The sequence below is a fragment of the Pristiophorus japonicus genome, chromosome 21, assembly GCF_044704955.1.
Source record: "Pristiophorus japonicus isolate sPriJap1 chromosome 21, sPriJap1.hap1, whole genome shotgun sequence".
NCBI classification, from domain to species: domain Eukaryota; kingdom Metazoa; phylum Chordata; class Chondrichthyes; family Pristiophoridae; genus Pristiophorus; species Pristiophorus japonicus.
Genome location: NC_091997.1, coordinates 69,550,584 through 69,568,117, shown reverse-complemented (window position 1 = coordinate 69,568,117; position 17,534 = coordinate 69,550,584).

The following is a 17,534-nucleotide window of genomic DNA, read 5'->3' as shown; positions in this document are numbered from 1 at the left end:
TAATTAGCAATTTTAATTATAGTAACAAAAGTGCTTCCAATTCAGATAATGATCTCTGATCTCACAACAAACAGGTCACACCTGCTACAAAGGCTGCTGTTATCCCAGCACACAGCAGCCTTGCTCACACAACGACTGCAGTCTAAGATCGGAAATTGTAAAGAATGACGGGATAAACTCTGTTTGGATGTATTCCCGGAGGATCCGTTACATGACCTCACTAACCCCACCCCCCCGCCCTCTGCCAACGGTCATGCCCAGTCGAAGATCCTGTTTTGCTGTGTCAGCTGTGGCTCAGTGGGTAACACTTCCGACGCTGAGTCAGCAGCTTGGATTATAATCTACAGAACTGGTTACTCCAAAAAAAAACATACGCCACTTAACTAACTGGAGTAAGAATACCTCCACTTGCTGTTTGTAGAGACATCTCTGTCTGACAGAATCCCAAGTGAAAGGATTTTGGAAATATAAGAACATAAGAAATCAGAGATACAAGGAGCAGGCGTAGGCCATTTGGCCCCTCGAGCCTGCTCCGCCACTTAATAAGATCGTGGCTGATCTGATCATGAACTCAGCTCCATTTCCCTGCCCGCTCCCCATAACCTTTTACTCCCTTATCGTTCAAAAATCTGTCTATCTCCGCCTTAAATCTATTCCATGACCCAGCCTCCAAAGCTCTCTGGGGCAGAAAATTCCTCAGATTTATAACCCTCTGAGAGAAGAAATTCCTCCTCATCTCAATTTTAAATGGGCGGCCCCTTATTCTGAGACTATGCCCTCTAGTCTTAGTTTCCCCTATGAGTGGAAATATCCTCTCTGCATCCACCTTGTCGAGCCCCCTCGTTATCTTATATGTTTCGATAAGATCACCTCTCATTCTTCTGAACTTCAATGAGTATACGCCCAACCAACTCAACCTATCTTCATAAGTCAACCCCCTCATCTCCAGAATCAACCTAGTGAACCCCTGAACAGCCACCAATGCAAGTATATCCTTCCTTAAATACAGAGACCAAAACTGCACGCAGTACTCGAGGTGTGGCCTCACCAATACCCTGTACAGTTGTAGCAGGACTTCTCTGCTTTTATACTCCATCCCCCTTGCAATAAAGGCCAACATTCCATTTGCCTTCCTGATTACTTGCTGTACCTGCATACTAACATTTTGTGTTTCATGCAAAAGGACCCCCAGGTCCCTCTGTATTGCAGCATTTTGCCATTTTTCTCCATTTAAATTATAATTTGCTTTTCTATTGTTTTTCTGCTGAAGTGGATAACCTCACATTTTCCCACATTATACTCCATCTGCTAAATTTTTGCCCACTCACTTAGCCTGTCTATATCCCTTTGCAGATTTTTTGTGTCCTCCTCACAATTTGCTTTCGCACCCATCTTTGTATCATCAGTAAACTTGGCTACATTACACTCGGTCCCTTCATCCAAGTCATTAATATAGATTGTAAATAGTTGGGGTCCCAGCACTAATCCCTGCAGCATCCCACTAGTTACTGTTTACCAGCCGGAAAATGACCCATTTATTCCGATTCTTTGTTTTCTGTTAGATAGCCAATCTTCTATCCATGCTAATATACTACCACTAACCCAGTGAACTTTTGTGCAGTAACCTTTTATGTGGCACTTTATAGAATGCCTTCTGGAAATCCAAATGCACCACATCCACTGGTTCCCCCTCATCCACCCTGCTTGTTGCATCGACAAAGAACTCCAGCAAATCTAAAACGAATCTCATTTGGGTAAGTCACTGAAGTGCTCTGCCCCACGCTGAGCTCAACTAAGCCAACACAGACTGGGGATTGAATCTATAACAGTTCCTGGCTCATAAAGCACTGTTTTACATTGGCTTTACAGCAAGAAACAGGCCATTCGGTCCAATTGGTCGTGCTCCACGCAAGCATCCACCCACCCCTCCTCATCTCACCCTATTGGCATATCCTTCTATTTCCCTCTCCCATATGTGTTTATCTAGCTTCCCCTTAAATGGCAAACCAGACTCCCCACCTACCCTTTCGTTCAACCACTGTCTGTCCCACCTGTGACAGAGACTGTGGTTCTCGTATTGGACTGTTCAGCCACCTAAGAACTCATGCTAAGAGTGGAAGCAAGTCTTCCTCGATTCCGAGGGACTGCCTATGATGATGATGATGAAATGCATCGATGTTATTCGCATCAACCCCTCCCTGTGGTAGCGAGTTCCACATTCTCACCGCTCCGGATAAAGAAGTTTCTCCTGAATTCCTTATTCGATTTATTAACGATGATCTTATATTTATGACTCCCAGTTTTGGATTCCCCACAAGTGATAACCTTCTCTCTACGCCTACCTTATGGAGCCCTTCATAATTTTAAAGACTTCTATTAGGTCACCCCTGAGGCTTCGCTTTTCTAGAGAAAAGAGGCCCAGCCTGTTGAGCCTGCCCCGACAGTTATAACCTCTCAGTTACATAGTATTTACAGCACAGACACAGGCCATTCGGCCCAACAGGTCCATACCGGTGTTTAGGTTCCACACAAACCTCCTCCCACCCCTCTTCATCTAACTCCATCAGGATATCCTTCTGGCATCATCCTTGTAAATCTTGTTTTTTTCCTCCACCAGCGTCTCTATATACTTTTTGCCAAAGACCGCCCTAAGTGGAGGAAGTGCATCCGGGAGGGCGCTGAGCACCTTGAGTCTCATCGCCGAGAGCATGCAGAAACCAGGCATTTTAAAAGTTCAACAAACACATAACAATGGTACCACGCATCTGTAAAGCAACACCACGCATACCAATAGCTTACACATTACAATGGTTCCCTCTTTCACGCATAATAGCAGTACACACCCTTTTTCTCTACTGGTCACACATTATTGAATTGATCGGAAAATTTTATTTTCAAAATACCAAATATATGTGATTGCCTCCTGTCTGGAATTAGAGGTTTTTCCACACAATTTAAACCAACCAAAATTTTACCATGGCCGTAGTAAAAGTCTGGTTTTCACAGGTTAATTAACCTCAATAACTCCAAATTAATTCAAACCAATCTCAAACTAACAGCGGAAGGAGCGTGCGGCAAACCTGTCCCACCCACCCCTTCCCTCAACGACTATCTGTCCCACCAGTGACAGGGACTGTGGTTCTCGTATTGGACTGTTCAGCCACCTAAGGACTCATTTTTAGAGTGGAAGCAAGTCTTCCTCGATTCCGAGGGACTGCCTATGATGATGCTACTTTTTGCAATATGGGAACGAGAACTGTGCACAGCGTTGGGGCGCGCTGAGGCATTGAAAGGCATTGTTTCTTTTCAGATAGTGGTGGTAATTTGTGAGGCTCCGCTCCTGAGGTGAGGCCTTGCTAGTGGAAAGAGTAATGGAGATAAGGTTACAAGACTGAAGCCTCTGTGTTTCCGACCCATGTTCCCCGTTAATGAGTCTGAGTGCCAGGAGACTCACTGAAGTACCCCCAAGTATTGTTATACCTGCACTGTAAGTGAATACAACAACAACAACTTGCATTTATATAGTGTCCCAAGGCGTTTCCAAAGCGTTTCACAGGAGCGTTATCAAACAAAATTTGACTGAGCCACATAAGGAGATATCAGGACTGGTGACCAAAAGCTTGGTCAAAGAGGCAGGTTTTAAGGAGCGCCTTACAAGAGAAGAGGCAGAGAGGTTTGAGGACATAATTCCAGAGCTTAGGGCTCAGGTGGCTGAAGGCACGGCCACCAATGATTGAGCAATTACAATCAGGGATGCTCAAGAGGGCAAAATTAGAGGAATGCAGACATCTCGGGGGGGGGGGGGGGGGGGGGGTTGGGGTTGGAGGAGGTTGCAAAGATAGGGAGGGGCGAGGGCCATGGAGGGATTTGGAAACAAGGATGAGAATTTTATAGTCTTGATTCCAGAGATGAGGGAGTTGACTTATGAGGAAAGGTTGAGTAAGTTGGGCCTCTCCTCATTGGAAGTCAGAAGAATGAGAGTTGATCTTATCGAAACGTATAAGGTTATGAGGCGGTTGATAAGGTGGATGCAGAGAGGATGTTTCCACTGACGGGGAGACTAGAACTAGAGGGCATGATCTTAGAATAAGGTGCCGTCCATTTAAAACTGAGATGAGGAGAAATTTCTTCTCTCAGAGGGTTGTGCATCTGTGGAATTCGCTGCCTCAGAGAGCTGTGGAAGCTGGGACATTGAATAAATTTAAGACAGAAATAGACAATTTCTTAAATGATGGGGGTTATGGGGAGCGGGCAGGGAAGTAGACCCGAGTTCATGATCAGATCAGCCATGATCGTATTAAATGGCGGAACAGGCTTGAGGGGCCGTATGGCCTACTCCTGCTCCTATTTTTTATGTTCTTATGACCTGGCCTGACCCCACCTGACCCACACCACCATTAGTACAGGTTGTGCCTCTCCAGTCCGGGACTCTTTGGTCTGGAAACATCCGTGGTTAGCCATGAGCTGGCTGATCACCATCATGCCGCTTTTCTGCTCAGTCACGGCTGATGACCCAGAGCCCGTTCTCATCCACCGCCAGGTTGATGTCTGACTTGCGCGCCCTCTCCTCCCTCCCCCCAACCCATCTGTAGGGGGTGATGTGGTGAGAGTTGGCGACGATGGCCTCGCCACTTTTGATGCGCGTCTTCAGGTTGCACTTGACGATGTTCCTCGTGCGCTCCTTGTTGAAGAAGGCCGCGCCGTCGTACACCACGAAGTTGGTGCTATCGACGTGGCGGGGCAGCTTGTCGGTGGTGGTGTTGCGGCCGGAGGTGAAGCCGTCCAGCGAGGCGCACTTCATCAAGGCGTCGGTGCGGTGTGATGCGGTGCCCACGGCATGTAATAGATCTTGTCCCCGGCCTGGAGGGGGGCAAACAAAAACTGAGAAACGGGCGGCGAGGGAGAGAACAAAAGAAAAAAAAAATCAATTGGCAGCATGACCTCCTGTGGTTCGGAAAATTCTCTGGTCCGGCACCGGTCAGATCCCAAGTGTGCCGGACCGGAGAGGTACAACCTGTACTTTGTCTATCTTGGTACCATACGTACGCTCTTGATTTTCTTGTCCGAAATCCAGGAAAATATGAAAATCGTTACGGTCTCGGTCCCGGAGTTTGCCGGATTTGAGACCTTGTACCTCTATTAGTTTTTTATTCCAGATTTATTTAATTAACTGAGTTTTAAATTCCTGCCGTGGTGGGATTGGAACTCATGTCTCTGGATACTGACGAGGGCAGCGTCTGTTACATGTCCTTCAGCTGTTTTCACGTCCAAGGAGTTGGTAAAGTACCGACTAAAAAAAATAATTACAGCTGTAAATGTTCGGAGTTTTAAGAACTTTTACCTCTGGTAAAACAACTTGAGTTTCTTAGCCGAGAATGGAATGACTGATGTGCTTAGAGGGACGTGGATGGAAATCCGGGAGACATTTGGAGATCCCTGCTACTAAAGGTCTGGGAGAGGGTGGGGGCGGGGTAGGAGGGGGAACACCCTGGGAAAAAGCTAGCCAATGATCCTGACACGTGTGTCGTTAAACCTTTGCTGCTCGTTAATTTGAAGTCAGTCTTTCTCACATCGCAGTTCAGAAATGTCACTCATTTCAACATGAACGCCAAGCCCCCCTCCCTCCGATTATATAAATGGGTACAGGGTCCACCTCCTGCTATTTGCTGCTGGGTTTGACTCCTAACATTTCTCTGACATTGACGGTTCTGCGAGTCATCACTGTGTGGTACAGGCTGGTGTTCTGCTGAGTGCTTCTCTCGGTCTCTGTTTCCTGAAAGTGCAAGAAACTGTGAATAATTCATGTTAAGCGGTAGGCCACTTAATAGTGTAGGTGTGAGTTCGGGGCTCAGAAGAGGCGAGGGCCCCAGGGGCAGCACGGGCCAGCCCACACTGCGATAGGTCCGTGCAGTAGAGCAGGTCTCCAGTCGTCCTGGTTAATCCTTGCCACTGGATCAAGACCTAGCTCTGTCGAGCCCATGTGGTGGCTGGTGTGCAACGGCCACCACACGTTAAAAAAATCCACGCACAGGCATCTTCTACCCTTCAGGATGTAGTTTGGGACCTGGAATATTAGGTCCCTCAATGAAACACCAGTGAACTTTTTGGTGTGGAAGCAAGTCATCCTCAACTCGAGGGACTGCTTATGATGATGATGATGATCATAGTGTAGATGAACAAAGGGACCTTGGAGTGCTTGTCCACAGATCCCTGAAAGCTGCAGACCAGGTGGATAAGGTGGTTAAGAAGGCATACGGAATGCTTGCCTTCATTGCCGAGGCATAGAATACAAGAACAGGGAGGTTATGCTAAATTGTATAATACTTTGGTTAGGCCACAGCTGGAGTGCTGCGTGCAGTTCTGGTTGACGTAGTATAGGAAGAACGTGATTGCACTAGAGAGGGTGGAGAGGAGATTTACGAGGATGCTGCCTCGAATGGAGAATCTTAGTTATGAGGACAAATTGGATAGGCTGGGTTTGTTCTCATTGGAACAGAAGAGGTTGAGAGGAGACCTCATTGAGGTGTACAAAATATTGAGGGGCCTGGACATAGTGGATAGTAAGGGACTATTTCCATTGGTAGAGGGGTCTATTACAAGGGGGTATAGTTTTAAGGTGGTGGAAGATTTAGAGTGGATTTGAGGGGAGCTTCTTTATGCAGAGGGTTGTGGGGATCTGGAACTCACTGCCTGGAAGAGTGGTGGATGCAGAAACCCTCACTACTTTTACGAGATGGTTGGATGGTCATTTAAAGTGCCGTAACCTGCAGGGTTGGTAACTGGGATTAGACTGGATGACCTGTTGTTGGACGGTGCAGATATAATGGTAAGTACTGCAGGGAATAGAATACTGTCAGGGTGATCTGGACTAGTTTCGATCACCTGGATGGGTCAGAGAGGAATTTTCCCAGATTTTTTTCTCCCTAAATTGGCCTGGGTTTTTATCTGGTTTTTGCCTCTCCCAGGAGATCACATGGCTCCGGTTGGGGTGGGTGCTCTTTGCCTTTCCGTCATTGTTCATGGGTTTATATGTAACCTTCAGGGCTGTTGACCGAGGGCCATGCGGCTCTTTGTCGGCCGGCGTGGACACGATGGGCCGAAATGGCCTCCTTCTGCACTGTAAATTTCTATGTTTCTATGTGGCCAAAACACTCCCCTCCTGCAGGCTCCTATTGCTGCAAGCTCTGCAGTAGACCTATATTGCAAAGAGTGATTTGGAAATCTTGGGTTGGGCGGGGTGGGGAAACACTTGAGCTGATCCAAAACCCTGCTGCCCGAACCCTAAGCGGCACTATGTCCCGTCCCCCATCATTCCCGTTGATCGACACTGGCTCCCGCTCTAGCAACGCCTCGATTTTACATTTCTCATTATTGGCCTCTTCTCCGTGGCCTCGCCCCTCCCTATCTCTGTAACCTCCTCCAGCCCTACACCCCTCCCTATCTCTGTAACCTCCTCCAGCTCTACACCCCTCCCTATCTCTGTAACCTCCTCCAGCTCTACACCCCTCCCTATCTCTGTAACCTCCTCCAGCCCTACACCCTCCCTATCTCTGTAACCTCCTCCAGCTCTATACCCCTCCCTATCCCTGTAACCTCCAGCCCCTACACCCCTCCCTATCTCTGTAACCTCCTCCAACCCCTACAACCCTCCCTATCTCTGTAACCTCCTCCAGCCCTGCACCCCTCCCTATCTCTGTAACCTCCTCCAGCACCTATAACCCTCCCTATCTCTGTAACCTCCTCCAGCCCTACACCCCTCCCTATCTCTGTAACCTCCTCCAGCTCTACACCCCTCCTTATCTCTGTAACCTCCTCCAGCTCTACACCCCTCCCTATCTCTGTAACCTCCTCCAGCCCCTACAACCCTCCCTATCTCTGTAACCTCCTCCAGCCCCTACAACCCTCCCTATCTCTGTTACCTCCTCCAGCCCTACACCCCTCCCTATCTCTGTAACCTCCTCCAGCTCTACACCCCTCCCTATCTCTGTAACCTCCTCCAGCTCTACACCCCTCCCTATCTCTGTAACCTCCTCCAGCCCTACACCCTCCCTATCTCTGTAACCTCCTCCAGCTCTATACCCCTCTCTATCCCTGTAACCTCCAGCCCCTACACCCCTCCCTATCTCTGTAACCTCCTCCAGCACCTATAACCCTCCCTATCTCTGTAACCTCCTCCAGCCCTACACCCCTCCCTATCTCTGTAACCTCCTCCAGCTCTACACCCCTCCTTATCTCTGTAACCTCCTCCAGCTCTACACCCCTCCCTATCTCTGTAACCTCCTCCAGCCCCTACAACCCTCCCTATCTCTGTAACCTCCTCCAGCCCTACACCCCTCCCTATCTCTGTAACCTCCTCCAGCCCCTACAACCCTCCCTATCTCTGTAACCTCCTCCAGCCCTACACCCCTCCCTATCTCTGTAACCTCCTCCAGCCCCTACAACCCTCCCTATCTCTGTAACCTCCTCCAGCCCTACACCCTTTCCTATTTCTGTAACCTTCTCCTGCTCTATTCCCCTCCCTATCTCTGTAACCTCCTCCAGCCGCTACACCTCTCCCTATCTCTGTAACCTCCTTCAGCCCCTACACCCCTCCCTATCTCTGTAACCTCCTCCAGCCCCTACAACCCTCCCTATCTCTGTTACCTCCTCTAGCCCTACACCCCTCCCTATCTATGTAACCTCCTCCAGCCCCTACAACTCTCCCTATCTCTGTAAACTCCTCCAGCCCTACACCCCTCCCTATCTCTGTAACCTCCTCCAGCCCCTACAACCCTCCCTATCTCTGTAACCTCCTCCAGCCCTACACCCCTCCCTATCTCTGTAACCTCCTCCAGCCCTACACCCCTCCCTACCTCTGTAACCTCCTCCAGCTCTACACCCCTCTCTATCTCTGTAACATCCTCCAGCTCTACACCCCTCCCTATCTCCGTAACCTCCTCCAGCCCTACACCCCTCCCTATCTCTGTAACCTCCTCCAGCCCCTACACCCCCCCTATCTCTGTAACCTCCTCCAGCCCTACACCCCTCCCTATCTCTGTAACCTCCTCCAGCCCCTACACCACTCCCTATCTCTGTAACCTCCTCCAGCCCCTACACCCCTCCCTATCTCTGTAAACTCCTCCAGCCCCTACAACCCCCCGAGATCTCCGCGCTCCTCCAATTCTGGTCGCTTGCGCCTCCCCAATTTTTATCACCTAACCATTGGCGGCTGTGCCTCAGCCAAGGCCCTAAGCTCTGGAATTCCTTCCCTAAACCTCTCCACCTCCTGTTCCTCCTTTAAGGCATTCATTACAATCTACCTCTTTGACCAAGTTTTTGGTCACTGTCCTAATTTCTCCTTATGTGGCTCGGTGTCAAAATTTGTTTGATAACGCTCCTGTGAAGTGTCTTGGGATGTTTTACTACGTTAAAGGCGCTATATAAATGCAAGTCTTTCTTTTTTTTCCCCTTTAACACACAAACAATGGCGACATCGAGAGGTACCAGAAGACCCGGAGGCACCTTTGAAACCAACCCCAGCAAACGTTCTCGCCTCCGGAAGAGGTGGAGGGGAATTGAAGACCGGGAGAGGCCATTTTGTCTTGTCTTAGGATACAAGACGGAAAAACGTCAGTAGGACATTTACCAGCAGAGAACAACCAAGACCACCCCCCCCCCCCCCCACTTCCGCCCCCTCCTCCCCATCCCACCCTGGCTGGTGCAATTCTGTGAACAACAACAACTTGCATTTATATAGTGCCTGTAGAGTAATAAGATGTCCCAAGGTGTTTCACAGGAGCTTTAAAAAACGAAATTTGACACCGAGCCACATGAGATATTAGCACAGGTGACCAAAAGCTTGGTCAAAGAGGTAGGTTTTAAGGAGCGTCTTAAAGGAGGAAAGGTAGCGAGGCGGAGAGGTTTAGGGATGGAGTTCCAGAGCTTGGGGCCCAGGCAGCTGAAGGCCCGGCCACCGATGGTGGAGCGATTAAAATCGGGAATGCTCAGGAGGGCAGAATTGGAGGAGCGCAGACATCGCGGAGGGTTGTGGGGCTGGAGGAGATTCATCATCATCATAGGCAGTCCCTCGAAATGAGGATAACTTGCTTCCACGCCAAAAAAGGGATGAGTTCACATGTATTTCGATGAAGGACCTGAACTACATCCTGAAGGTGTGGAAGATGCCTGTGCGTGGATTTTTTTAACGTGGGGTGGCCGTTGCACACCAGCCACCACACGGGCTTGACAGAGCGAGATCTTGGTCCAGTGGCAAGGATTAACCAAGGCCACTGGAGGAGATTACAGAGATGGGGACAAGTCAAGCCGATTGCAATTACTCAGGTGCGCTTACCTGCAGTAGAAGCAATGATTACAAATAACGCAATGAGCGTGGTCACTAGGATGATAATGATCAGCGACGGACATGGTCCCGTCTGACTGCTGGCTCGGGATCAGTAACGCTTGACGTCGGCCTCCTTTGAAACTGTTAGGGCACCTGCGGAAGGTATCAAGTCTGAATTAGGCCACACAACGGGAAGACTGGGTGTGGCTAACTGGCGTGATTCCAACGAGAACAGTCTGTAAGCATTGGATTACTGACACCAGCGTCGATGGCACAGTCCCAACCAGCAAGGGCGACACCTCGACTTGTGTCAGCAAGCACACCTGTGGCTTCCACTGTTCAGTCCCCTGCCTCTGTTGAGTGAGGTGATCTCAATGCTGAAGGCATAGGGACAGCAGTCGGCCCCTCGAACCCATTCCGCCATTCAATTAGATCGTGGTTGATCTGTCTCTTAACTCCGTCTTACCCACCTTGGTTCCCTAACCCTTAATACCCTGACCCTAACAAAAATCTGGCGATCACAGTTTTGACATTTTTGGTTGACCTCCACAGCTGTTTGGAAAGCGCGTGTGTGAGAGGACAGGGTCTGACTTAGGTGTGATGGCTCTCACAGTTGAATAACTCACTGCCCCCTCCCAGAGAAAAAAAAATCAGACTGCCTGGTTTAGAATCCAACACGTGCCCCTGGTGTGTGACACTTGCACTTCCAACCTGTGACCTCTCTGAGTTAAATTGGCCAAAGGGTGAAATGAAGTGGGGTGGGAGGAGGCTTGTGTGGACCACAAACACCAGCACGGACCACTTGGAGCCGAATGTGCTGTACATTCTATATAATTACCAATTAGTGCTGTTAATTATAAAAGAAAAAGGAAAGACTTGCATTTATAGAGCGCCTTTCACGACCACCAAATGTCGCAAAGCACTTTACAGTCAATGAAGTACTTTTGGAGTGCAGTCACTGTTGTAATGTAGGAAACGCGGCAGCCAATTTGTGCACAGCAAGCTCCCACACACAGCAATGTGATAATGACCAGATAATCTGTTTTTTTTTGTTATGTTGATTCAGGGATAAATATTGGCCCAGGACACCAGGGATAACTCCCCTGCTCTTCTTCAAAATAGTGCCATGGGATCTTTTACGTCCACCTGAGAGAGCAGACAGGGCCTCGGTTTAACGTCTCATCTGAAAGACGGCGGCTCCAACAGTGCAGCACTCCCTCAGTACTGCCCTTCCGACAGTGCGGCACTCCCTCAGTACTGCCCCTCCGACAGTGCGGCACTCCCTCAGCACTGCACTGGAGCATCACAGCCTAGATTTTTGTGCTCAAGTCTCTGGAGTAGGATTTGAACCCACAACCTTCTGACTCAGAGGCAGGTGTGTACTTCCCACTGGGGCACTGGCTGATACATGAGGACAGCCATGCGATGCTTTTTGCAGTCAAGTAGTCCAGTGGCTGACAACAAGTTATGAGCGGTTCTGTGCTGTGAATTTGGACACATTGGGAACTGGGGGGTGAGGCAACTGATTTGCTTTCAGCCCTCACAGTCAACAGAAGGAGCAAGCTCTGATCCCATCGGGCAGAGCGGGGATTGAACCCAGGTCCCCAGCTCCCAGAAAGGAGCACCCACTGCTACACCTGTGATCTACCTATGGAGCCACACATCAACTGTATGTGCAGTGACACAGATGGGACATGACCATGATTCAATATACGCTGAGGACTATATTTGACTTACCAGCAGAATGGACCGGACGGCATTACACTGTCGCAGGTGCCTCCGTGAAGACAGTAGGAACTGTACGCAATTGGGCAGGGCTCCTCATGTACTAACAGAATTAAAAGTGAAGACCCAAAGGAGGGGATAAGTGTATAACACCTTTTAAGAACAAACGAGGCAAGATATTTTACTGTAATGTATTTGCTTCACGGGTTCTTTACTTAAGAATTCGTAGCAACACATTGCTATTAAGAACTAATTGGTTTATTAACAAAAGTTTAACAATCACACTACACATTACCAGTTCATCCACTAGGTTTACAACTGCATACCTCATCGTGGATCCTCCAAACCCAACTGGCCGGGGTTTTATTGAGTCTTGTGAACAACACGTGACTGGCTAAGCCACTCACAATGCAATAGCTCGACAAACCTGTGAGCGTACTCACAGGGTGCATACCTTACATTTACCCTCTACATTCAAAGTGCGTCGGGAGATCGTGGCGGAGGTGCGGCGAGTGTTTTTTGTGGCGGAGGAGCGGCGAGAAATCGTGGCGCTGATGCGGCAAATGAGTTTACGGGGCCCAGAAGGGCCGAGGGCCCAGGAGCAGCACGGGCCCAGCCCACACTGCGATATGTGCGCGCGCTAGGTCCGTGCAGCAGAGCAGATCTCCAGTCGTCCCTTGCCACTGGACCAAGGCCTAGCTCTGTCAAGCCCGTGTGGTGGCTGGTATGCAACGGTCACCCCACGTTAAGAAAATCCACGCACAGGCATCTTCCACCCCTGGAGTTCAGGAATATCGGGTCCTTCATTGAAACATCTTGAACTCATGTGGAAGCAAGTCATCCTTGTTCGAGGGACCGCCTATGATGATGATGACATTGGTATTCCATTTGCTATTCCAGAAAGGCTGGAGTAGTTCACCACTTGTACAGTGCGGCAGTACTGAGCGCTGCTAAAGATGCTTTTACACATGGTGCACATTTAATTCAAATCCCGCGAAACAAGTGTAAGTAGTGTCATCATCACAGTCCCTCGGAATCGGGGAAGACTTGCTTCCACTCCTGAAGTGAGTTCTTTGGTGGCTGAACAGTCCAATACGAGAGCCACAGACTCTGTCACAGGTGGAACAGACAGTTGTTGAGGGAAGGGGTGGGTGGGACTGGTTTGCCGCACGCTCTTTCCGCTGTCTGCCCTTGATTTCTGCATGCTCCCGGTGCTCAGCGCCCTCCTGGATGCTCTCCCTCCACTTAGGGCGGTCTTGGGCCAGGAACTCCCAGCTGTCAGCGGGGATGTTGCACTTTATCACGGAGGCTTTGAGGGTGGTCCTTGTAACGTTTCCTCCGCCCACCTTTGGCTCATTTGCCATGAAGGAGTTCCGAGTAGAGCGCTTGCTTTGGGAGTCTCGTGTCTGACATGCGAACAATGTGGCCTGCCCAGCGGAGCTGATCATGTGTGGTCAGTGCTTCAATGCTGGGGATGTCGGCCTGGTCAAGGACACTAACGTTGGTGCGTCTGTCCTCCCAGGGGATTTGTAGGATCTTGCGGAGACATCGTTGGTGATATATCCCCAGCGACTTGAGTTGCCTTATATACTTCGTTCAACCATGATTTTATTGAATGGCGGAGCAGGCTCGAGGAGCCTTATGGCCTACTCCTGCTCCTATGTCTTATATTCTTATGTGAATGGACGCATTTACCTGCTGTTGGAAACTATTTGCTAAACTGACCGTGTGTATGGCGGTGATCGTTTGTTAGATTGCCAACGAGCGCAATGGGGAAATGGCTACTGTGATAGTTCTTATCATAAGCTGACACGGATGTCGCCACTCACCAACCAGATTCGATCTAGTTGTCAAAGCAATTGATGTGATCAACATCCCAGAGAGCAGCGAGCCTCAGGAATGCATTGTCCGCTGGTGCGGAGGGTGCTGGCCAGGTTCTTGACTGAAACAGAGATTACGTCATCCAGAAAGTAAGTGGATTAACAGGTAACATGGTCAGTGAGATAGAAACATTGAAATTTGCAGCACAGAAGGAGGCCATATCGGCCCTACGTGTTCGCGCCGGCCGACAAAGAGCCGCACGGCCCTTGCTCAGCAGCCTTAAAGGTTACATATAAACCTATGAACAATGACGGAACAGTGATCTCCTGCAGTGGTTTCGATCATCGGAGGTGGGGGTCGTGAGGAATTCTACAGAGTATCCCCCCGCCCCTGCCCACCTTACCGGCCCTGTGTTTTATTCACCCCCTGTGCTCGTTGACCTACATTGGCTCCCGATTAAACAACGCCTCGATTTGAAAATTCTCATCCTGGTTTTCAAATCCCTTCATGGGCCTTACCCCCTCCCTATCTCCCAGCCCCACAACCCCTCCCAAGATGTCTGCACTCCACTAATTCTTCCCTCTTGAGCATCCCTGATTATAATCGCTCAACCATCGGTGGCCGTGCCTTCTGTTGCTTGGGCCCCAAACTCTAGAACTCCCTGCCTCAACCTCTCTGCCTCTCTACCTCTCTTTCCTCCTTCAAGACGCTCCTTAAAACCGACCTCTTCCTGCGTTAATTTCGACTTGTGTGGCTCGGTTTCAAATTTTTATCGCATAACGCTCCTGTGAAGCGCCTTGGGATGTTTCACTACGTTAAAGGCGCTATATAAACACAAGTTGTTGTTGTTGTAATTAAGTAAGGTCAAAAAAAGGAAGATGGCAGAAGGTCTCCTAGTGAATGAATCTGCCGAATCTCAGCACTTCACCTTGTCATTGAACGATCAGGCTCACTCAGGATTGCTGACGTAGGAGATGGAATTTTCACACTGATGCATTGAGGAGTGATCTGACTGTGTGACCTGTGACTGCTTGACACCGACACTGGGTGTGACATACAGAAAGAATGTTCCATCGCCCGAGCACTGACATTCCTCACCTCATGAACCCACAGTGTGTCAAGACAGAAACAGTGGGAGCACCTTAAAGGGAACACAAATCCTTTTTTTTTTAACTATAGAAGGGAACCTTGCATTTATGTTGCACTGTTTCTCAACTTCAGAGACAATGCTGCCAATTCACGCACAGCAAGATCCCACAGACAGCAAACGAGGCGGATTACCAGTTAATCTATTTTCGGCGGAGTTGGTCAAAGGAGGAATGTTGGCCAGGACACCGGGAGAACTCCCTGCTCCTTTACAAGAATTGCCACCGGATCTTTTACATCCACTTCCATAAGAACATAAGAAATAGGAACAGGAGTCGGCCATTCGGCCCCTCGAGCCTGCTCCATCATTTAATACGATCATGGCTGATCCGATCATGGACTCAGCTCCACTACCCCGCCCGCTCTCCATAACCCCTTATTCCCTTATCGTTTAAGAAACTGTCTATTTCTGTCTTAAATTTATTCAATGTCCCAGCTTCCACAGCTCTCTGAGGCAGTGAATTCCACAGATTTACAACCCTCTGAGAGAAGAAATTTCTCCTCATCTCAGTTTTAAATGGGCGGCCCCTTATTCTAAGGTCATGCCCTCTAGTTCTAGTCTCCCCCACCAGTGGAAACATCCTCTCTGCATCCACCTTGTCAAGCCCCCTCATAATCTTATACGTTTCAATAAGATCACCTCTCATTCTTCTGAATTCCAATGAGCAGAGGCCCAACCTACTCAACCTTTCCTCAGAAGTCAACCCTCTCATCCCCGGAATCAGCCTAGTGAACCTTCTTTGAACTGCCTCCAAAGCAAGTATATCCTTTCGTAAATATGGAAACCAAAACTGCATGCAGTATTCCAGGTTTAACATCTCGCCTGAAACACGACACTTCTGGCAGTGCGGCACTCCCTCAGTCCTGCACTGAAGTATCAGCCTAGATTATGTGCTCAAATTCTAGAGAGGGGCTTGAATCCACGTCCTTTAGACCAAGCCAGCATCATTTATACCTTTACTTCCTTTCTCCAATCCTTGCGTGGCAGTCTAACATATATTGCCCGTTCCTTTGTGGTGTCATTTACTGTGTAGTTTTAAGTAACCAATAGGTAAACATGTTCATGTTTCGTGGGGGTGGGGGGGGGGGCGGGGGCGAGGAAAGGGTGGTCACACCCCATAACCACAGGTAATCATGAATTAAAAGAGGGAGAAAGACTTGCATTTATATAGCGCCTTTCACGATCTCAGGACGTCCCAAAGCGCTTGACAGGTAATGAAATACTTTTTTTGAAATGTAGTCACTGTTGTAACGTAGGAGACACCAATTTGCGCACAGCAAGTTCCCATAAACAGCAAAGTGATAATGACCAGATCATCTGTTTCCTGGCAATGCTGCTTGGCCGCACGACACTGGGGAATTTGGGGCCGACACAGCTCTATAGCCAATTAAGTATTTTTGAAGTGTTGTAGGAAACCGCAGTCAAAAGGACATGGGTTCAAGCCCCTCTCTAGAATTTGGACACATAATCTAGGCTGATACTTCAGTGCAGTACTGAAGGAGTGCTGCACTGCCAGAGGTGCCGTATTTCAGGTGTGACGTTAAACCGAGACCTTGTCTTCTTACTTAAGTGGATGTGAAGGATCCTGTGGCCCTACTTGTAGAAGACCAGGGAGTTATCCCGGCCGATATTCCTCCTTCAACCAACTCCGCCGAAAATAGATTAACTGGTAATTCGTCTCGTTTGCTGCCTGTGGGATCTTGCTGTGCGTAAATTGGCGGCATTGTCTCTGAAGTCTCATCCAAAAGACAGGATGAGATGTTCGATCGACCATCCAAAGGGCCAGCAAGTGATGAATTCCCCATGCAGAAGTGACAGGGAGCACAGACCTACTTCTTTCCCTGCATCGCTATATTCTCTAGAGTTTAGAAGAATGAGAGGTGATCTCATTGAAACATACAAAATTCTTACAGGGCTCGACAGGGTAGATGCAGGGAGGATGTTTCCCCCGGGCTAGGGAGTCTAGAACCAGGGATCACACAGTCTCAGAATAAGAGGTCGGCCATTTAGGACTGAGATGAGGAGGAATTTCTTCACTCGGAGGGTGGTGAATCTTTGGAATTCTCTGCCCCAGAGGGTTGTGGAGGCTCAGTCTTTGAGTATATTCAAGACAGAGGTTGATAGATTTTTGGATACTAAAGGAATCAAGGGATAGTGCAGGAAAGTGGAGTTGAGGTAGAAGATCAGCCATGATCTCATTGAATGGAGGAGCAGGCTCGAGGGGCCGAATGGCCGACTCCTGCTCCCAGTTCTTACATTTATCCCTGCGGGAATCTGTGCATGCGTGAGGACTGCTTGAGGACAGGATAAGGGACGGGAGGAGTGGGTGGGCTGTGATTCACCCCACTGAGAGGTCTAGGCTGCCAACATTCACTGCTCCGGCCCGTGCAGGGTGACTGCCCTCTTGGGCAAGGTACCAGAGGAGATTCTGCCCTGTGAACCCATGACCCAGTGAGGGGTCAGCACCTTGGTGAAGTGCGGGGGGGAGGGGGGGAAATGTTTTAAAAAAGAAGTATCTGT